General features: G+C 36.1%; 1 long non-coding RNA gene across 1 annotated transcript; it reads left to right on the forward strand.

Annotated features, from left to right (window-relative positions):
* The first annotated feature begins 60 nt into the window (after positions 1–60).
* LOC122201433 lies at positions 61–9,210 on the forward strand. Its single transcript, XR_006194160.1, has 3 exons — positions 61–137; positions 6,059–6,184; positions 9,070–9,210. It is a non-coding gene; the product is annotated as an uncharacterized LOC122201433 (long non-coding RNA).
* The last annotated feature ends 14,916 nt before the right edge of the window (positions 9,211–24,126 follow it).

Here is a 24,126-nt window from a genome sequence, read left to right on the forward strand (position 1 = left end):
GGGCGGGGCCTGGCCGGGCGGGGCGGGGCGACGGAGACAGCGCGGGGGGCGGTCCGGAGGGGGCAGGGCCTGCCTGGGGAAGCTGGGAATCTCAACTGCCCCCCACACGGAAGTTTCAACCGCTGCTGCCACCTCAGGTGGGTCGTGACCTCTGACATCTTTCCTTTGACACAACCATGGCAACCTAACTGTCAGCCGGACCCCGGCTCTCTTACATCTCCCACAAACTTTATGGATCCTTAAGCCCTACAGCACAGTTATTGCCCCTGGCTTCAGATGCTCCCATCTCCACAACTGTTCTTGTCCCCTAACATCCACTTGCCATGACACAATCAGCCATAACTTTGACTCCTTCATGTCAACTGCAGTCCTGGACCCCTGACTTCCAAAGCCCAACTTCCATTTACTTTTTAACTTCACTTGGCTTAAAATTAAACGTGTCTACATGGTGTTAAGTCAAAAAATTCTAACTCACCTCTTACTATTTCTTGTCTATATTTCATTGAATATGGACTTGTATTTTACACCAAATGATTACATTAGAGTGAGAATTTATTTGAACAAAACTAGATCATAATCCCTCCTTTCTGGTGCTCTTCATTTCTTCTTGAAGATTGACATTGGGGGCATTGTACTTTAGTGTGAAAAATTAATACTTCTTATAGTTCAGGTTTACTAGTGACAAGTTCATCTTTTCTTAACATGAATCTGTCTTTATTTCACCTATATTTTTTATAGGATAGTTTTGCTGGGTATAGAATTCCATTTTGTCTTTAAAAAAATGTTCTCAGCATTAAAAAAAATGTCTTTCCCTTGATTTCTGGTTGCTGTTGTTTCTGTTGAGAAGTTAGCCATTAGTCTGATTGTTGTTCCTTTGTAGGTAATGCATGTCCTTCTTCCACCCCTGGCTGCTTTAACTTTTTTCTTTCTGTTTGGTCTTCAGCAGTTTGAGTATAATGTTAACTGTATGTGTTTATATTATCCTGCTTGGGATTCATAAGATTTCTTAAATATGAATTCTGATATTTTTTATCAGTGTTTGAAAATTCTCGGTTTTTCCTTAAATATTGCTTCTGTTCCTTTCTCTTCTCCTTCTGGAACTCCAGTGACAGGTATATTAGACTTTTTTGAGTATTCCATATCTCTTATACTCTTTTCTGTATTTTTCGTATTTTTTTCTCATTGTGCTTTTTAAAAAAATGTTTATTTTGAGAGAGAGAATCCCAGGCAGTCTCCATACTGTCAGCACAGTGTCTGACATGGGTCTCAATCTCACAAACTGTGAGATCATGACCTGAGCAGAAATCGAGAGTCAGATGCTTAACCAACTGAGCCATAGAGGCGCCCCTCATTGTGCTTTAATCTGCATATGTTTTTGTTGACCTGTCACCCATTTAGGAGAAACTGTGTTCTGCTGCTACACACCCCTCTATTGAATTCTTAATTTGAGTTATAATATTTTCAATTCCAAAATTTTCATTTGAATTCCCCCCTTCCATTCTTTAAACAGATTCTAAGGCTCTGGTGAAATTCTTTATCTTTCCTGTGTTTTCTTGAACATTATAATCATATTATTTAAAGCCCCTATCAGATAACTCCAATATCTGAATCACCTATGGGTCCTCCTGGCTTTTGGTATTTGGTCCTATTTTTAAAGCATGCCTTACAATTTCTTATTGAATGTCAGACAATGTGGAAGAAAAATTGTAGAGGCTGTGGATGATAGCAGCTTTCTCTAAAGAGGATTAAGTTTTCTTATTGTACATAGAATACAAGTGGATCACTTTAATCCTATTGAGACTTGGTTTTAGGATTTTATTTATTTATTTTTAATAAAATTGTTTATTTATTTTGAGAGAGAGAGCATGTGAGCTTGAGTGAGGGAGGGGTAGAGAGAGAGAGGTAGAGAGAGAATCCCAAGCAGGCTTTGCCTTGCCAGCACAGAGCAAGATATGAGGCTCAAACTCATGAACCTTGAGATCATGACCTGAGCTGAAATCAAGAATCAGATGCTTAACCCACTGAGCCACCCAGGAGCCCCTGTTTTAGGCTTTTAAATTCAACTTTATTTCAGTCTTGCCCTTATTCCTAGGTCATGGTTCTTACTAGATCTTACTGTATCTTAGAGGCCTGAATGTTTGCCAAGACCCCTTCACCTCCTGGGGCTCGAACTCTAATCCCCATTTCCCCAACACTGTAAAGCTGCTAAAACCTCTGTTCAACCCTTTAGGTGCTTCTGTTCTGCTGAGTTTCTTAAAGTCTTTCGTGTGCATGTGCCTCTTAAGAATTTACTGATGATTTAAGGGTAATTTGTACACAGATTTTGGGGCTCACATCTCTGTAATTTTCTCCTCTCTAGAATTGTGCTCTTCAAATCCCAGCTGCTTTTGTTCCTAAACTCTCATCTCTGCTTCTAGCCTACTGAGACTGCTACTGTCTGTTTAGCTCTTTTACTCCTGCACCAATTCAAACTGCCCTGGGGGTGGGAACTGACCTGAATGTGGATTTTGCCCATTAACACTTTCAGGCTTTCAAGGGTTTAAGTTTATTGGTTGTTCTCTAGTGCCTTCAAGCAGTAGTTACGTGTGTGTATGTGGGTGTATAGTTGTTAATACACATTAAATTATTGTCAAATTTATATGTAGTTGTTATATATGTAATATATTAACATAGTTGTTAAATGTATGTGTATGTGTGTATATACATATACATATATATATATATATATATATATATATATATATATATATATTTGTCCTGTTTTTATAATTGATCTAAGTGGGAGGTCTAATTCAATATAAACTACTCCATTATGACCAGACTTTTTGCATCTTCCATTTTTCACCCTAGATTTTCATAGTTCATTCACAGTGCATGAGTCCTCATCCCATAGACCAACTCCTAAACTTGAAAATGTTTGATACCCTCATCCTGCCATTTTTGACTCTTATATCCCAAAGTTTTTGATTCCTATATTATAACTTCTATTTCCATGCTTTAAGACTTTTGATATGCAAGTCTCATTTGTGACTCCCACATCGCTAGCACCAGTGTTGATTTCTGACCTGCCTATTGCATCTGCCGTACAATACTCCATTATTTTAACGGCCTATTGCCTTTGTCTAACTTCTGGATCCCAACCACATTTTTAAGTTTTTTTTTAAAGTAGTATTTCTGTTACCTCAATTTTAAATTTAGGGGAGGAACAATTACTTGAGATTTGATCATTTGGCTTTTTATCCCCCCCATAACAGAATATCCTTGGCACAAATATAAAATTGTGATAAGAACAGCAGCTGACTATTCTGTGGATTTACTAGGTAACTCTGAAAATGAAAAGCCAATTATTTTTTCCCTTTAAATTTGAGTGACCACTTAAGACTTCTGTTTATAATGAACTCTCCCTTCTGTGTTTTTCTGTCAACAAAATTTGCATATAACTTCATATATTTTAATCCATTAATAAAATTTAAGATAGAATTGTGTCACGACAGCTACCAAAACTAGCACAAAAGATGCTCCTCTAGGATGTCATATAATTCATTTCTATCACAAAACTCAAAAGAGGAACACTTAGAGCTCTTAGAAATTAAAAAAGTATCTTCCTCTGTGGCAACTAGCTTCTAAAAACAAAAACAGATGGATCTTTGATCTTTGTATCTTTTCAGGAAATTCAATTAACATTTGTAATTCTGGCATCTTAGAAAATTCACCTAACATCTCTGAGTTTTGATTTATTATTTCTAAGATGAAGATAACAGTAAGTCCGTAATTCAAAGATTTTGTAAGAAGTAACATTGAGATGGGGTGCCTGGGTGGCTCAGTCGGTTAAGCACCTGACTTCTGCTCAGGTCACAATTTCACAGTTTGTGAGTTTGAGCCCTACATCGGGCTCTGTGCTGACATCTCAGAGCCTGGAGCCTGTTTCGTTTTCTGTGTCTCCCCTTTCTCTCTGCCCCTCCCTGGCTCTCACTGTGTTCTCTCAAAAATAAATAAACATTAAAAAAAAAAAAGAAAGAAGTAACGTTGAGATGAAACAGTAGAGCACAGTGGTTAGGAAAACAGACACTGGAGCCAAACAACCTAGGTTTGGAAGCCAGCTGTTTCACTTACTAGCTGGTAAACTTGGTGAAGTCACTTAACCTCTCTACACCTATGTTTCCTCATCTGTAAAATGGAGACTAACCATATCTATTTCCTAGGTTGCTGCGATGATTAAATGAATTAACATATATGAAGTACTTAGTGCTTGGCAGATAACAAGTGCTATAAAAATACTAAGTATTATTATCAAATAAATCCATATCACTCTCTGAATGTCATATTTAAAATGATATTCTTAATGAAATGGATTATAATTTTAATCAAACAGAATAAGTTATTCCAAAATAGTTTATTAATTTACAATTAAGCTAGATACGTCCTCATTATCTCCCCTACTCTACCAAGCTTTTCTATCCTGGAGGATATTGAAAGGCTGTGACATTACCTCCATTAACAGCATTTTGGGGCACCTTGGTAGCTCTGTTGGTTGAGCTTCCAACTTTGGCTCAGATCATGACCTCACCATTCATGAGTCCCAGCCCCATGCCTGGCTCACTGCTGTCTGCACAGAGCCTGCTTAGGATCCTCTGCTCCTCCCCCACTTTCACTCTCAAAAATAAATGAACATTAAAAATAAAATAAAATAAAATAAAATAAAATAAAATAAAATAAAATATAAATAAAATAAAAACAGCATTTCTATTTTCTGTTTCCATAACAGGACTTATGTGGGACTAAACTATGAGACTGAAACTTCAAAATATCTAACTAAAATTCTCACTTTATCTATACTTAAAATGTAAAATCTATGATCAATTATTTGCTTTAGTAGCACATATAAACAAAAAATAAGAAACAATAGTACACACTTCCCTTAACTTATTCTACAAATGTAATTTTATTAAACACACTTAATAAGATATTTAATACCTCAGTAAGTTTTGGGAATCCAGCAAAAGGCAGACAGATGAGAGAAACAGGAGAATGCATCTAAAAAATTCAAATTTATCTAAAACCCCTCCAAAACACAACAGCTGTATAAAATATGTATATTGTATATATATTTTTCATATTGGTTGATTTAAACTATATTTTTATTTTCTCAACTCATTTAACCTTAAACTCCCATTTATTTAAATATTCAGTATGAAACCAGAGAAACAAAAAACGTTTCTTCTCCTCTGGTGAAATAAGTGAGTTATTGTACAATATTTATTATTACATATATACTAAAAACTATACACATTTTTTTTCAAATTATTTTACACTTTTAACATACTGGCAATAATAAAAGTACACTGCTATGTATTAATAATGCTGTTATTTTGACAAATAAAAACTAATATTTCTCATTTTGTTTATTGCCTTATGTTGCATATTAGTTCTTCCACATAAAAATAAATACTTTAAAACATTGATTACATCAAGAAGATAGCAATATTATGTTAACTCTGTATTCCTAAAGTTACCCCCGAGCAGGATCACAGTAAAATGTCACCTGACATGTAGTGCTATTGGATAAATAAAGTAGTATGCCCATTATGGAAAGCAATTTGCAACATATATCAAGAATCTTGAAAATGTTTGTCATCTTCCCCCAACTTGTAGAAAGAGATTCTAAGAAAATAACCTAAACTGTGCATGCACACACAAAAGTTTTATAAGTGAAGGTACTTATTAAAGCATGATTTATAATAGGGAAAAGCTGAAAACATTAAGTAAATTATGGTATAGCATGTGGCAGAATCCTATACAGTCATTGAAGATTATGTTTATGGACAGTTTTGTAAAAACATGGAAAATGCTATGTTAAGAGGTTAAGTGTGCAAGGCAAAATGGAATGGTACGTCATTTCAATCAAATGAAAAAAGGCATAGAAAAAAGTAATGGAACATAGCACAAACAAATGTGAACAGTGCCTTCTTATGAATGGTGGAATTAACAGGTGATTTTTTTTCATGTTTCTGTATTTTCAAGATTTTCTAAAATGCACATTATTCATTTTTATAACCAGAGAAAAACTTATGATGTAAAGAAAAATCAGACCTAAACAGATTACTGTTAATGCTCGCTAAAGAAGCACTTATTAAAGAAGTGTTTGTGGGAGCTGTATATGTGGGTAAAAGGCCATTTAGAAAAGGTGAGTTTGACCAGACAGGCTCTATTGCTACAAATCTTTTTCAGTATAAGGGAAAATGTGTGTGTGGGGGGGGGGAGTGCAATTTTTAAAAATAATGCAGTCTTAAATTGAAATGGAGAATATAAGATGTGTAGACTCTAGGAGAATAGGGCAGAAAAAAAGAGCTATCACTGGCCATAGCCCATTTTATGCACATGGCTACTTCTCAGAAATAGACATTTCCCCATTTCCAGTGCTTTCTTCTAAAAGGTTTCCATAAAATACATTTTGTCCTTATCAGTGAAAGCAATCCTGTTTAATTGTTTTTAGAGTGAAATTAATTTGAACTAAAATATAAAATTAGATCCCTCACATACTAATATTACTTTGAGTGGGCAAAAGCTATACCATCTCTTGAAACCCTAAGTCCTTTCATTAAGGGTCAGCATTTTCCTTTTGCCAAGAGTTATGTTTTAAATTTACCATGAGGATACCCAGCTGACGAGGCAAATCTCTTATTATACGGAAAAATGAAAGAGCCTAAGAATAGCTCAAGGAAAACCAAGTGGTCAACTTTTCTTTCTCCTTTCTTCTGCCTCACGTCTCCCCGGCCCCAACACACATTCATGTCATTCCCAAGATTAGGTTATGCCATGCTGAGGAGTTTAGGGAAGATCAATCAATACTGACTCCCACATTTAGTCCTTTCCAATTGTAACAACTTATTTTAAAAGGGTATCTCTAGGGGCACCTGGGTGGCTCAGTCGGTTAGGCATCCGGCTTCAGCTCAGGTCATGATCTCGTGGTCCATGAGTTCAAGCCCCACGTCGGGCTGTGTGCTGACAGCTCAGAGCCTGGAGCCTGTTTCAGGTTCCATGTCTCCCTCTCTCTCTGACCCTCCCCCATTCATGCTCTGTCTCTCCCTGTCTCAAAAATAAATAAACGTTAAAAAAAAATAATAATAATAATAATAAATAAATAAAAGGGTATCTCTATCATTTTTTTCCTGATTATAAAAGAAATCCAGTATTTTTGTATAATATTTAGTGGTACAGAATTGTATACAATCACAAGGAAAGTTGCCAAGAATGGCAACTGCTGAAAAATAAACTATCTTAATGTAACATGTCCTTCCATGCCTCCGTCTCTGCACATACATATATGGGCAGAAATTTTTTTCTTTCATACAAATGAGATCATGCTATGTATAATGCCAGTTTGTACCTTGATTTTTCTGCTTAACGATGTATTTTAGACATCTTTCATGTCAGTATTATAGCTCTACCTCATTTCTTTTTAAGAACTCCTTAATATTTCAATGTATGTAAATGTCATCATTTATTTAATCAATCCTCTACTGAGAGAAATTTAGGTTTGTCTACTCTTTTTCACTATTAAAAACAAAGCATATAGTAGCAATGTGAAATGAATTATCAGTATTCTCTATAACTAGGAGAGGTAGAAAAGATAAAAGTTTGTTCTTGGGGCATATAAAATACCATTCCTAAAAAAGCTTTCCCAGGTTGGCTTATATACATAAATTGACCACATAGTTTACTGTTCATCCAGAACACATTTTTTATAGAGTTGATTTATTTATTTTGAGGGAGAGAGAGTGTGCACAAGCAGGGAAGGGTCAGAGAGAAAGAGAGAGAGAGAGAATCCCAAGCAGGTTCTGCACTGTCAATGCAGAGCCTGATGCGGGGCTCAAACTCACAAACAGAACTCACAAACCATGAGATCATGACCTGGGCTGAAACCAAGAATCAGGTGCTTAACAGACTGAGCCACCCAAGCGCCCCCACCCAGAACACTTTTGAGAGTATTAATGCATACTCTGGGCTAGTCTTAACACCAGCTAATAGTGTGGAGCAAGGTCCACACCTGCTATTACAAAAGAAGGTTGGGGGAGCCACTATGGGACAAGCAAGGTGAAAGGGACTTTTGTGTAGGAGGGCTGGTTGATAAGGGTATCAGACCCTGAATGGGGTGAAGAGAGTGACTATGCATGAGGGTACTCTGGTCCTTGTTAGGGTGTCAGAGACTGAGTAGGGAAGGAAGGTGTCCATGCAGAGTTTTATTGTAGAGTTGTAGAGTTTTGGAGCCCAACTGGTATGAAGAGGGTATCCATACATTGCAGGGTTGGAGGACTTTAGAGTTTAACAGATCTAAGACAAGCATCCATGCAGGGGTCGGGGAGAGGCTAGCTAGGTGTGGGGAGTCAGAGCCTAAGCAGGTGAGGAGGGTTTTCTTGTAGAGTGGTGCCCTGATAGCAAGTGTCAGAGCCCAAATAGGGGAAAAAGAGATCTACCCAGGGGAGGAGTGGGCAATGGAGTTGGGAAACTGGTTACATTAGGGAATTGATAAATAAATATATTAAGAATAGTGGGGGCACCTGGGTGCCTCAGTCTGTTAAGCATCTGACTCTTGATTTAGGCTCAAGTCCTGACCTCAGAGTCCTGGTATCAAGCCCTGCGTTGGAGCCTGGCATTTTCTCTCTGTCTCTGTCTCTCTCTTTCTCTCCCTCTGCCCCTTAACCCCAATCCTCATGTGCGCATGAGCATGCTCTCTCTCTCAAATAAATAAATAAAAATAAAACAAGAAAGAATAGTGGAAGCCAAATTTCTCGCTGTGGGAAAAGAGAGTTGCAAACACGGAAAGGGGACAACTAGATTGAGCCCTGTGGTGTTGGATTGGAACTATCAGTGACAATCCATGGTTTTCAATATATAGAGATAAATCTAGAAATAAATTTAGATGTGTGTGTGTGTGTGTGTGTGTATGTGTGTGTGTGTCCCACATATATCCCTACTGAGAATACCTGAGATCAGTAACACTCGAATAGCAATGGGCACACAATAACATCCAACAGTATTTGGCTTCTAAGTACTATTTTCCACTTACAGGAACCAGGGCTCCTTGGAGAAATGGCTGATTCCATATTAAGGCATGTAAGTACAAGATAAATCTGGAACATTTTGTGGTGCCAGAAAGTAAGGAAATCCTCAGAGAATGAAGGGGGCACGTCAAAAGGACACAGAGCCAACTTAAAGGGGCTTCCATTTGCCAAATATAGAACAATTCAAGCATCAGAAATAAATGATGATAGTAATAGATTATAACTCATTGAATAAAATAAGAAAACTTTAATAATATACTAATATTAGTCCATATTAATATAAGCAAATAAATGAGTAAGTTGAAAGTTTACATAATCTCATGGTATTTCCTCACAAAACACTAATTAATTACAAAGTAAAAAAGAGTAACTTTTCAGCCCAGAAGTCTTTCATCCACCACCTTTAATTGAGTGATTAATGTGGCTATCACTAGTAATGAGATAAATCTAAATCATGTGCCATTTGACAGAATGTAATAGGGCAAACACAATACCATCTTTGTAATAGTTTTGCAGACGGTGCATACCGTGAGTCTAATTGTGAGGAAACATTAGACAAACTCAAATTTAGAGCCATTCTATAAAATAAGTGGCCTGTAATCACCACAAGTGCCACTGTGATGAAAGTCAGATCTTTCAACTCCCTGGTTAAATTTATTACTAATTTATCGTGTCTGATGCTACTATAAAGGGGATTATTTTCTTAACTTTTTTTTCTGATAATCTGTTGTTAGTGTATAGGAATAGAACTGATCTTTGTATATTGATTTTGAATCCTGAAACTTTACTGAATTCATTTATTAGTTCGAATAGTTTTTTGGTGGAGTGTTTAGGATTTTCTATATATAATATCATGTCATCTGCAAATAGAGAGTATTACTTCTTCCTTTCTAATTTGGATGCCTTTTATTTCTCTTTCTTGCCTGATTGCTCTGGCTAGGACTTCCTGTACCATGTGGAAGACAAGTGATGAAAATGGCCATCCTTATTCCTGAAGCTTTCAGCTTTTCACCATTGAGTATGATGTTAGCTGTAGGCTTGTCATATATGGCCTTTGTTCTGTTGAGGTACATTCTCTCTATCCCTAGTTTATGGGATTTTGTATAATGAAAGGATGCTAAATTTTGTCAAATGCTTTACCTGCATCTACTGAGGTGATTATATAATTTCTATCATTCATTTTGTTAATATGGTATATTATATTTATGGATTTGCATATATTGAACCATCCTTGCATTCCTGGAATAAATCCCACTTGCTCATGTTTGATTCTTGTAATGTGTTGTTGAATTCAGATTGCTGATATTTTGTTAAGGAGTTTTGCATCTATGTTCATTAGAGATACTGGCCTGTAATTTTCCTTTCTTGTGGCATGTTTGTCTGGCTATAGCATCAGGGTAATGCTGATCTCATAAAAGGACTTTGAAAGTGTTCCTTCCTCTTTTAATTTTTGGAAGAGTCTGAGATGGATTGGCATTAATTCTTCTTTAAATGTTTATTATATTTCACCAGTGAAGTGATCTGGTCCTGGGCTTTTCTTTGTTGGGGCATTTTTGGTTACTGATTCAATCTCCTTACTAGTGAATAGTCTGTTCAGATTTTCTATTTCTTCATGATTCATTCTTGGCAGGTTGTATGTTTCTAGGAATTTAGCCTTTAATCTTTAAAGATTATCTAACTTATTGACATACAGTTATTCACAGTAGTTTCTTATGATCCTTTTTATTTCTATGCTATCAGTTGAAAGGTCTTCTCTTTTATTTCTGATTTTAATTATTTGGTCTTCTCTCTCTCTCTCTCTCTCTCTCTCTCTTTCTTAGCTAGTCTAGCTAAAGATTTGTTAATTTTGCTTATCTTTTCAAAAAAACTACCTCTCAGTTTCATTGATATTTTCTATTGTTTTTTTAGTCTCTATTTCTTGTCTTTATTATTTCCTTCTTTATACTAACTTTGGGCATAGTTTGTTCTTTTTTTTTTAGTTCCTTGAAGTGTAAAATTAGTTTGTTTATTGAGATATTTCTTTTTTCCATAATGTAGGCATTTATTGCTATAAACTTCCATCTTAGAACTCCTTTTGCTACCCGTAAATTTCGGTATGTTGTGTTTCCATTTTCATTTGTCTCAAGATGTTTTTAAATTGTTTTTTCATTTCTTCTTTGACCTATTGGTTGTTCAGGAGTGTGTTATTTAATCTCCATGTATTTGTGAAATTTCCAGTTTTCTTCTTATAATTAATTTCTAGTTACATAGCATTGTGGTCAGAAAAGATGCCTGATATGATTTCAGTCTTCTCAAATTTATTAAGATGTGTTTTGTGACCTAATGTATAGTATATCCTGGAGAATGTTCCATACGTGCTTAAGAAGAATGTGTATTCTGCTGCTGTTGGATGGAATGTTCTGTATGCGTCGGTTAGGTCTATCCAGTCTAACGTGTAGTTTAAGTCCAATATTTCCTTATTGATTTTCTGTCTGGATTATCTATTCATTATTGAAAGTGGGGTATCCAAGTCCCCTACTATTGTTATATTGCTGCCTTTTTCTTCCAGAATAATTCTTTACAAATTCCAGTCTACAAACATAGAATGAATGCTAGAATTAGAACATCACTATTGTGTAACCCCTAACAAAGAATTGATTCAGGCACTAATCTTCAGTTGGTTGAGATTATTAGTTGAAAGATGATGGAGAGCTTTATCACAGTGGGATCAGGCTTTTGCCTCCTGAAACAATTGACCAGTATTAGCCTTACTGACTGTAGGGCGACCAGACCTGGTGTGCCTTCTACTGTGATACGAGAGGCTGTCCACAGCACCCCTCTGGAGGGCTCTTGCCCAAAATGCCGAACCTGAATCTAAATAAGTCTCCAGAGAAAACATCCTCTTATATGAAATACAGAAGAACAGAAAAAAGTTAAATGTCCACCCCCACTCCCAGGGAAGCCCATAGACAAATCCATACACGTAGTATTTTATATAAACAAATCACCTGGTCTCTGCAATAAGCCAATGACATAAAAAATAAGGATGGGTGAGAGTACTTTTCTAGATTAGAGAGATTTGAGAGACCAAATAACCAACTGTAATGTGTAGACTGTGTTTGGAGCCTCATTTTTATTTCTATTTATTTAATTTTTTGGAGCCTAATTTTTAGCAACTAATTATAAAAGGACATTTTTGAAGACATTTGGGGAACTGTGGCTATGGACTGGATGGTAGATGATACCAAAGAAATATCATTAACTTTTTTAGGTATGATAAAGGCACTGTGATTATGTATGAAAGTGTCATATATTCTGTAGATTCATACTGGGGTGAAATGACACGAAAGCTGGGATAGCTTTTAGATATTTCAGCAAAGAAAGAAGAAAAATAAAAAAGAGATGGACAAGTCAATGTGGTGAAATGTTGGTAATTATTGAATCTGGGTAATGTGTATATACAGCTTTATTATACTATTCTCCCTACTTTTGATGATGCTAGAAAATTCTTACAATAAAAATCAGTAACCCTTCAATGACTTCATGGCTTATTGTGAGAAACCTCAACACTGTACTCTGAATTTAGGGTCCTTTTATCTAGCCCAATCCTTCTCTTCCAGATTTACCTACTACTACTCCCACTCACTCCCTCTGCACTGTTATAGTGAGTGATTTGCATAACATGATTGCCCCCCCTGCTTTGCATACAGTGTTTCTTCCACTTAAATGCTCTCTCCACCCATTATTCTGAGAAGAATGCCCTAGAGGTATGGTTTAAAAAACTGATAACTACTATTTATTGACTGCCTACTCTGGGCATGGCAATGCACTAGGTGATTGACATGCATTCATTATTAAACAGTCCTGAGATGTTCCTGAGAAGGTGAGACAACAGGGTCAAAGAGGTGAAGTAATTTGCTCACAGTCTTTTTCATTCTGAAAGGTATTATGCTATTTATTTATTTATTTGCTTGTTTAACTTTATCAGTGGCTGTCAAACTTTAGGGTAAATTGGGGTCATCTTGAACAATTGTTTTAAAAGGCAGATTTGTGAGGCACACTGCTTATATCCTGGATCCTTTTTGGTTACAGTTGGGTCCTCCAGTTGGTCATTTCACCAGGGTGTCAAGATGATCCTGTGACTGTGATCTCTGAGCCACACTTTGAGAAACACTACATTACCCCTTGCATCGTTTTTCTCTATCACCATGTGCAGACTTCTAAGTCGTATTGATGAGATTATACATGTGAAATGATTTTGTAAATCTAATACCTTGAATACGCAAATTTTTATGTTACCTAACGTAACAGTGGAAACATTTTAATATTTCAAACTTAAATTATAAAATGTGATCTGGAAGAAAGAATTCATTAGCACTGTCAACAAATATATTGACTGTGTGGACTGTGCAAATAACTCCCATACCTGCACTGAAATATGCCTATTGCCATCAGGAAGGAACAGTTGTCTCCCTTTTTCTTCCACTATCGATATGGTATTGGATAGGCTGAAACTTTACAACCAAAAGTGTCATTATTTGGAGTGAAGTTCTCTGTATTTTGAGGAGGCAAAGCAAAAACAGGAGCCATAAGGAAAAAATTAAGTGAGAAATTTGTGTCAAAAAATGGCTCCGGTGTGTAAAGAAATTTTTTTTTGTAAATAATTTGTGCATGTATAAATTCAATTGGCACTAATAATTGAGGGCTTTTTTTTTTCCTACTCAAATAGTCAGGAGACTTTTACCCAAAATTGCCACAAAATATGCATAGTATTTAAGCAGCATGAAAGGGGAATCCTAGTGACAAAGAAACCTTGCATTATAAACTTATTCAGAGGTGTCTGTCACCTAATTGAATATATGGATTATTTAGGATGGGAAAACATTTTGTTAGAAATTCTAAGAGACTTAGTAAGAATAAAGCTGTGAAGATGCTGTACTAAGCTGGGGGAGAATGCTGAGGTGAAAAAAAAAGGAACCAAGTATGTGATAAGGGGCTTGCATCTAGAATATATAAAGAACTATTATGATTCAGTAAGAAAAAGACAAATGACTCAGCTAACAATGGACAAAAGATCTGAGTCGACATTCCCAGGAAGAAGATATACAGATGGCCAGTAAGCACATGAAAAGAGACTCAACATCATGAACCATTAGGAAAGGCAAATGAAAAGCATACTGAGACACCATGTCACACACACTAGGTAAACTATAATATTAAAAAAAGAAACAGAGCAAAAGATATAATAACAGACGTTGGCAATAATGTAGAGAACTGGAACCATAATACACTGCTGGTGGAGATGTAAAATGGCACAGATGCTTTGGAAAGTTTAGCAAATGGTTAAACAGAGAGTTACTACATAATACAGCAGTTCTACCTGTAGGCATATACCCAAGAGAAATGAAAACCTGTCTGCACAAAAACTTGTACATACATGTTCATGGTAACATTATTCCTAAAAACCGAAAAGTGGAAACAACCCAAATATCCATCAACTGAAGAATGATAAATAAAACATGGCATATACACACAATGGAATATTATTCCAGTAAAAAAGAAAAATAAGGAACATACTGGCACCTTTTACAGCACTCATGAACTTTGAAAACCTCATGTTAACGGAAGAAGTCAGTCACAATTGACCACATAATGTATGATTCCACTTATATGAAACATTCAGTATAGGAAAGTCTATAGAGACAGAAAGTAGATTAGTGATTGTCTAGGGCTGGACAACATGGGAGGATTGGAGGGTGATGACTAAGGAGAGTGAGGTTTCTTGTTTAGACTAATGAAAATATAAAATTGATTGTGGTGAATAAAATTGATTGTGGCCATGAATTGTTGCACAGTTCTGTGAATATATTAAAAACCATTACATTGTATACTTTAAGTGGGTGAATTGTATGGTATGTGAAATAGATCTCAATAAAACTGTTAACCAAAAAATGGACCGGATCAAAAAATATAAAAGCTGTTCCTTGTAACATAAAATAAGGGATAATAATAATAGTCCTTACTCTAGGATCTCATTTTCTCTCACGGATGGGAGAGAGGGAAACATCTTTGAACGTATGTGTACCAAGCTTTGTTCAATTCTTATTTAATACTACCAAGTGGCAAGGTAGGCATTTTCTTATTTCACAGGTGACTTTAATGAAGTTAAGCACCTTACCCAAGGTCAGTCACATCATTAAGTGGCAGAGCCAAGATTTAAATAAGGTGTGTCTGTCTATGAAGTGAATATTTTCCCCATTACATTTCTGATAATGTTTTCCCATACATCTCATTTTTCCCAATACACCATAACTAGCCTTTATAATTTGATTTCAATAATGGAGCTAAATCTAAAACAGACCCTTTTCCTAGAAATGAAATAGCAACTAAGAATATGGTAAATTCTATTTCAGTGTTATTTTTGTTTAAAAAAAAACATTAATAAAAAATATCCTAAACTTCTACAAGTTGCTACAGAAGACACTTTTACCTGTTAGAGGATAAAATTCAAACTATATGCATATACACATATTTAATTAATATTTAATTATGTTTACTAAAAGTTCTTTCTGAGAAACAATGGCAGTATCATTGTTGCATAGCTCAGTTTTATCTTAAGTGATACAACATCTCAGAAATTGACTTTGTTATGGTCCAGAGTAAAAAATAAATAAATAAATAAAGCCACCTTTAAATCTAGCTATAAGAATTTTCTTCCCCACTTATTTAACTCTTTGTTGCGGCCTACATAGCAATTGGTATCAGCTGATATTGTACAATTATTTAATTGTTGATATGGCCCTATAAAGGCAGATAGCATTTATAAAGTTTATATTCCATAGCTTCTATTTCTTAATATTAAGTATTTTTTCATTAGTAGTAATCTCAGGAAATCAGAGTGGGCCATCAGTCAACTTAACATTAAAGTAATTTTTCTTTTTTGTCCCAAGAAAGCAGGAATGTCAATGCCAAGGGCACCAAATAAAAAAGCTAGCAATCACATAAATCCCCCTTTTCTAGGGCAAAGCTACTCTATGTGGCCCTTGGAAGTATTAAGTTGTGAACATCCAATCAAAAATAAATGGGATAAGAAATAAAACAAAAAGTGGACTGGTGTTAAATTGTTGCTTCTCAACATTAGGGAGTACATTTTATATCAAGAAACTCATAAAGAATGGATGGTTTAGCTTAGGTCTCCTAACCACCAAATTTTTTTGTCCTATCTTGTGTTAAAAGCTCCTAATATTTGGCAATACTTTTCTTTTTTGTTTTTCCTCTTTGGGGAGTACTTTTTGATTGCTAACAACAGTAACCTTTTCTTGGACTTAAATGAATCAAACCCATTTAGTTTTAACTCTGAATTGCCCACAAATCAATTACTTTATGCCTGACTACAGAAAACTCTGGTATGACTTCATTGTTCACCTAATGTCACATATTAATCGGCAAAGCTGGCACTTTAATTTTCTTGTGTTTTACAAACTTAATATACTCACAATAACCTGTGCTAATATAACTGATGATAAATCTACCTGTCTTCTCTGCAAAAGGTCTCACAGACTTCTGTAGCCCTAGCATGATCAACGTTCAAACTCAATCTATCATATTACCTGCCAAAACCCCAAAGAAAATCATACCCAATGGACTGTTAAACCACATTAGGTTTGTATTATTTAGCATAAGAACATTGAGTCAGAGTTATGTAAAATGCAGCCTTGAAAACATTTTAAAGGATTTTAGCCTGTTGCTGATGTGTATACATCACTATGTTAAAATAACTGCAAATTGTTTCTTATGAATGTAGAAAAATCATAATTATGTTGGCAAATTGGTCATTTTGCAAAGCACATGAATTCAAACCATCATAGGAATGTATTAACATAAATTAACAGAAAAATGGTTAAATATGTTTTTGTAAATGCAGTGAATTTTTAGAGGCTTGTTACAAGATTCTGAAAGAATTCTCCTCTCTGAATTCATTTTCTTACACTTTAACTTAAATGTTTAGTTATTTTTGTGAGAGAGAGGGAGAGTGTGAGCAGGGGAGGGGCAGAGAGAGAGGGAGACAGAATATCCAAAGTAGGCTCTGTGATGACAGCAGAGAGCATGATGTGGGGCTCAAACTCACAAACCATGAGATCAGGACCTAAGCCAAAGTCAGACGTTTAACCGACTAAACCACCCAGGTGCCCCACCTTATACTTTAACTTCAAGTAGCATTATTATCCATGTAGAAATTAGAAATTAGAGTATGGAGGGGGTAGCCAAATAAAAAATGGTAGGATTTTATATTCCCAAATTGTTGACATCACCAGCTCTTTTATACTTACCTTCTCAGCTCTAGGAACTCACAAATTTCACTGAGAAGTTGTGACTCAATGATACAAATGATTTTGAAGATTTCTGACCTTCTAGAAAGTGATTCTAGAAAAGCTACCCTCATTTAAAAATTAAAAACAAAAATAAAAGCAAAAAAACCCCAGAAGATGGACAATGGAAAGCTTAGTCTTAGAATACTCATTAGTGATAAATATGATAATGATATCAGGATCACTAGACTTCACCTGTCACCATCTTTCTATCACTCTGGAGAAAATGACTGTTGTTCCTCATTTACAACAGAATATATTCACAATAATAGGTTATTACTGATTGGAGAGATTATTTTGAACACATGGTATCTTAGGCAAAAATGTGTTTGCTAAACTATGTAATTCTCCAGGGTTTTGACTTTCAGAACATCCAGTACTGCAATGCTCTGCGAACTGTGTATCTGTATTTGCAATTCTAATACTGTATTAGAATGGGTTGACATTATTATAGTGGGGACATTGCTGGTGAAGCCTTATTTCATTCTGGGAATCTGCTTCTTGAGATCTCACATTTTTACTTATTAGAAACAAATGTATTAGGGTAAATTGCACCTATGGACATTTGAAAAGTAAGTGGAATGATCATATTCTGAAACACATGTGTTTAGAATGTGAGCATTTGATAACACACAGTAGGTTCTAGATACAGATATAACTGTTGAACTTGCCCTGTTCTATTAATGGCTATCTCCAGATACTATATTTTGAAATGTTTAATGAGCAATATAGAACTCTAGAGAGCATGCATTAAGGCATTTGAAAATCTATAAGAAATTAGAATGACTCATTTTTGAAGAATAAATTAGATTAATATGGGGCTGTAAAACTATCTCTGTGACAGTTGCTTTATTTTTCTTCATCTTCGCCAATAAGTATAGTAGTTTTATGTTTACATTGGCTTCTTTATCCTGTCAAGAAAAATGCAGCCTTATAAGAACTTTATTTTATCTTGTTATAGCTCTTAAGTGCCCCCAAATAAATGCAAATGACATAGGAAGTCTTTTCTACTTACTTATTAAGTAATGTAGATTTACAATCTATTTCATGTGGTTCTTTCAAATGATTTAAGTTTTGACTCTCACACCAAAATGAAATTTCATCCAATTGGTTATATGCCATATCCACACTTTTAAAAAGGTATTAGTTCCCATACAGATATAATTCATACAGATATAATTCATATTTATCAATGTATTGCTTCTTATTATTTTTAATTCCATCTAGATATCACTAAATTAAAATGTAGTTGACTTTACATGATAACTGTAGAGGAGATAAAGAGAATTCTGTTAATGTTATGAAATGTAAAAAACATTTACTCAATAACGTTTCCTATTATTCAATAAAATCAGAGTTGAGCCCTAGTACAATTAATTTTTTTTTCTTGTATAATTTTATCTATGGAAGACTAAATCAAGTTCTAGACAACAAATTCCTTATACCTGAATTTTTTAGGACTGCTGGAGATCAAATAACCTGGAAATTAAGTCAGATTGTAACCACACAAAAAAATCAGGCTCTTTCATCATTTCAGCACACACAGTCAATGTTAGAAATAGATAACATACGCAGAGACATATATTCTTTATTCTTTTTTTTTAAAAAAGTTTATTGTTGAGAGACAGAGAGCACAAGTGGGGGAGGGCAGAGAGAGTGAGGAAACAGAAGATCCAAAGGGGGCTCAATGCTGACAGCAGAAAGCCAACTCATGAACCATGAAATAATGACCTGAGCCAAAGTTGGATGTTTAAATGACTGAGCCATCCAGGTGCTCCCCTATATTTTTATTCTTTAAAATTTCAAGGGAATGGGGGGGGGTGCCTGGGTGGCTCAGTCGGTTAAGTGTCTGACTCTTGATTTCCTCTCAGGTCATGATCTCGTGGTTTGTGGGATCCAGCCTTGCATCAGGCTCCATGCTGACAGCTAGGAGCCTACTTGGGATTCTCTCTTTCTCTCTCTCTCTCTGCCCCACCCTCACTCGCATGTGTACACACTCTCTCTCTCTCTCAAAATAAATAAATAAACTTAAAAATCAAGTGAATGGTATAGGGATTCTGTATTACCTGATTCATGAGATCTTTTGTGCTTCCTGCTAATATTGGTGCTCTTCTGAGAGTTTAGCGACCTGAACTGGCAGACGTTTTTATAGGTCTTTCCTTCAGGCCCATAGACACTTTCTTGGTTCACATAGATGCCTCATGGCTCAGGTGGTTTACCATCCATCAGCTCCTCTGCATCCAGGACACATATCAGGTGATGCCCACACTGACCACACAAGTGACTTTTCTGTCCACGTCACAGAGCTTACCTTCCACATTCCCACATCCTAAGCAGTGGCCATATTGATCCGACACAGTCCCAGACAGGCAGTTTGCAGGCTGGAAGCAGAGTTTTAAATCACATTTTCCTTTGTCATCTCTTTCCCTGAATAATCTTAGCCAACCCCCATGATGCAAACTGGGGGGACTACAAACCATGTTGCAGGGCTGCAAAGATCACTACACTTACCAGAGGCTTCATTCATTCAAAGGCAGTGAACATGAGCCTTGAATATCTGGTTTTGAGCCAAGAATAAAACCAAAGTTACTCATTTCTTCCTTTTATTCTTTTACTCTTTTCCTCCAAAACAGAAACAAAAACAAATCACAAATCTGCCACAAATGATTTCAAGCCAATATTGACATCACATTCCAAGTCTACAGAAGATATACAGGATATTTTAAAATCCACAAATCCTCTTCTGGGCTGCAATTTTATAGGGACAGCTTTTGAGTTTAAAACAAACTATGCTCTTGGCAGTAAAAGTATACTTTTTGCCTCCTGTTAGTTCAGGAAGCCAAATCTCAAGGCAATTATTGTATGAGAATAAAATTGTTTTATATCACCTAATAGTGAAGCCCAAGAAATATTAATGAAGAAAACTTATGTAAAGTGTAAAGTTTATTTACTATCATGTATGATTTTGAAACATTTAGCGACTCTCCATTATTTCTTTTTTTTCCTCTTCTTCCTTCCTCTCTCCCTCTTTTTCTTCCTTCTGTTCTAGTCATAAAAGTTAGACTAACAAGGAGGCGCCTGGGTGGCTCAGTCTGTTAAGGGTCCGACTCTTGGTTTCAGCTCAGGTCAGGATCTCACATTTCATGAGCTCGAGCCCTGTGTTGGGCTCTGCACTGGCAGCATGGATCCTGCTTGGGATTCTCTCTCTCCTTCTCTCTCTGCTCCAACTCTGCTCTCTCTCTCTCTCTCAAAATAAAAAACTTAAATAAAATTTAAAAAAAGTTATACTAACATGTTCAGTACACCTAGGTTACTATTTTATGAAATAATAGAACATATCTATGGTGCAACCTAATTGTCCTCTGTTTATTTGAGAGTCAAGTGAGGTTTTAGGCCATTATTTAATACGCTGTGATTCTAAAATCACTGCTAAACAAGAATAAAGCATTGGCCTTCTGGTTAAACATGGTAAATGAGTTCTCATGTATATTTCTGTCCCCTCCTCACATCTCGCTAAAATGGTAGTGAAGGAGTTTGAACAACACACATTAATGAAGACAAAGAGAACAGGAGAGAGTACCATAGCAAATGGGGAAATCAACACAATGTTGGAAACTGGAAGCAAATAAGTAGGCAGTTACTGATTTAGCACTGCAGAGAGAGTAGCAACCTAGACACCTGCAGTAGGAGCAGGAGAAGGTGACAGGAAGCCAGCCACATCACACTGCAGAACCCCACAATGTCAAGATATGACAGCAACAGGAACCTCTGGAGACAAAGTTGTGGAGTGGGGCTGAAAACAGGTTTTGAAAGTTAGCATATAGAACAGTAAGATCCATTCTCTGGTAGCTGGTTGAAAAACAACAACTTGGAGTTCAATTTCTTGCAAGGTTTGCTCAGCTGTGGCCAAGGGTAAAGGGCTGGACTAGGAGATTTAGTGAAGTCAGCTTACTGACCTGCTAGACTACATGCCCATTTTCTCTCTGGGCTCCAGGGATGCTGGCAGCCAGGTTTATATCTTCCAAGAAAGAAATTGATGTCCTTGGGAAATATAGTCACTTTGGATAACAGTGAACAAGCTGACCCACCACCTCGTCACCCTTTTATCACTCTCTTAAAAGTTCACTAGTTGGATGCTGTGTCCATGAAGAGCTTCCTGTGTTATGTTTAAGAGTACCTCAGAGTGATACAGGCGAGAGGAGAGCCTCTAATATGAAAGATGAGAGACAAATAAGCATGTAGAAAAAATCTACTTGAAGAAATAGAAGAATCAGGGAGAAGAAAACTTAAAAAAAATAACTATAATTTGACAAATCAAAACCACAATGAGATACCACCTCACACCTGTCAGAATGGCTAAAAACAACAACACAAGAAAAAACAAGTATCAATGAGGATGGGGAGGAAGGGGAACCTTCTTGCACACTGTTGGTGGGAATGCAAACTGGTGCATTCCACTCTGGAAAACAGTATGGAGGTTCTTCAAAAAGTTAAAAATAGAACTGCCTGGGGGGTGCTTGGGTGGCTCAGTCAGCAAAGTGTGGGACTCTTGATTTCGGCTCAGGTCATGATCTCGTGGTTCATGAGATCAAGCTCCATGTTGAACTCTGCACTGACAGCATGGAGGGATTGGGATTCTCTCTCTCTCTCTTTCTCTCTCCCCCTCCCCCACTTGGTCAGTCTCTCTCTCTCTTAAAATAAATAAATAAACATTCAAAAAAAGAAAAAAAAAGAACTACCCTATGATCCAGCAATGCACTACCAGGTATTTATCCAAAGGATACAAAAATACAGATTTGAAGGGGTACATGTACCCCAATATTTATAGCAGCATTGTCAACAATAGACAAAGTATGGAAAGAGCCCAAATTTCCATAAACTGATGAATGGATAAAGAAGATGTGATGTTGGGCTCTGGGCTGATGGCCCAGAGCCTGGAGCCTGCTTCCGATTCTGTGTCTCCCTCTCTCTCTGCTCCTCCCCCGTTCATGCTCTGTCTCTCTCTGTCTCAAAAATAAATAAACGTTAAAAAAAAATTAAAAAAAAAAAGATGTGATGTGTGTGTGTGTGTGTGTGTATGATGGATATATATATATATATATATATATATATATATGATGAAATATTGCTCAGCCATCAAAAGGAATGAAATCTTGCCATTTGCAATGACATGGATGGAGCAAGAGTGTATTATGCTAAGCAAAATAAGTCAGAGAAAGGCAAATGCCATATGATTTCACTCGTATGTGGAGTTTAAGAAACAAAACATGAACATATGGGAAAGGGAAAAAAAGAGAGAGGGAAACAAACCATAAGAGACTCTTAACTACAGAGAATAAACTGAGGGTTGATGGAGGGAGGTGGGTGGAGGATGGGCTAAATAGGTGATGGGTATTAAGGAGGGCACTTGTCCTGTTGAGCACCAGGTGTTATATGTAAGGGATGAATCACTAAATTCTACTTCTGAAAACAGTATTACACTGTATGTTAACTAACTAGAATTTAAAAACAAATTTTGAAGGAAACAAACATACAACCAAAATTATAACTTTAAAAAACCTATAATTAATATCCATATCCTTAGAGAAAAGAAAATATTGCATTCCTGGAACAAGCACAGGATGCATAATAAAGAAACATTCAGAGAAAAGTAAATGACCTTGGAAGTGAAAGATAAAATACTATATAAATAAACCATTAGTTGGAAGGAAAAGTTGAAGAAATCACCTGAAATCTACACTAAATAGGCAAAAAAGATAGGCAAGAAAAGAAGAAACAGAGGATCTTTTTTAGAAGTCAAACATCTAACTAGTAGGACTTCAGATACAGAGAACAGAGATACTATCAAAAGGAGGGAAATTATCAAAGAAACCACACAGGAAACATGAACAATGTGTATCTATAGGTGGAAAGAGCCAAATAAGAGCCCAACACAATGAATAAAGCAAACTTTGAGCATTCAGTGTGGACTGGTAGTTTAGGGCTGTAGGATGAGTGTTCGGGAAAAACAAAACAAAACATGCACACACTGGAAAACCATAAATCACTTGGTGCATTTGACCATACTGAGAGTTTTATGGTTCTGGTTCTGGCAAAGAGCTGGGGATGAATTAGTAACAGAAACAGAAAATACTAAAGAAGTGGAGTGGTGACACAATTATTAATTCCAAGAAAAACTGTCACATAAGAAAAGTTATCAAACGGTACTACTACTGTTGTTCAGCTGTGAATAACATTTCTATGTCCAAATCAATATAAGCGTTGACTATTGACTTAAAAACAATTCTTACTCTATTAGGAGGAGAGAAAAGGGGAATTGTTGGGGGACATGGTGGTTGAGAGTTAAATTTTCATCATTCATAGTAGTAAGTCAATTATAACTCAAAAGTTGAAAAATTAAGAAATAGCAACTAATCATACTTTAAAAGAAATATAAAAGTAGGGGTGCATGGGTGGCTCAGTCAGTTAACCATCCGACTATTGATTTCAGCTCAGGTCATGATTTCATGGTTCGGTTTGTAGGTCTCACTGCACTGACAGTGCAGAGCCTGCTTGGGATTCTCTCTCCCTCTCTTCTGCCTCTCCCCTGTTCACTCTCCCCTCCTCTCTCTCTCAAAATAAATAAATAAACATTAAAAAAAAGAATAAAAGTAAATAGCAGAAAAAGTTGTCAAAAGAGGTTTCCTCTGGGGAATGGAATGGGAATTACAGGTGGG

The sequence above is a fragment of the Panthera leo genome, chromosome A1 (assembly GCF_018350215.1).
Source record: "Panthera leo isolate Ple1 chromosome A1, P.leo_Ple1_pat1.1, whole genome shotgun sequence".
Classification (NCBI taxonomy): domain Eukaryota; kingdom Metazoa; phylum Chordata; class Mammalia; order Carnivora; family Felidae; genus Panthera; species Panthera leo.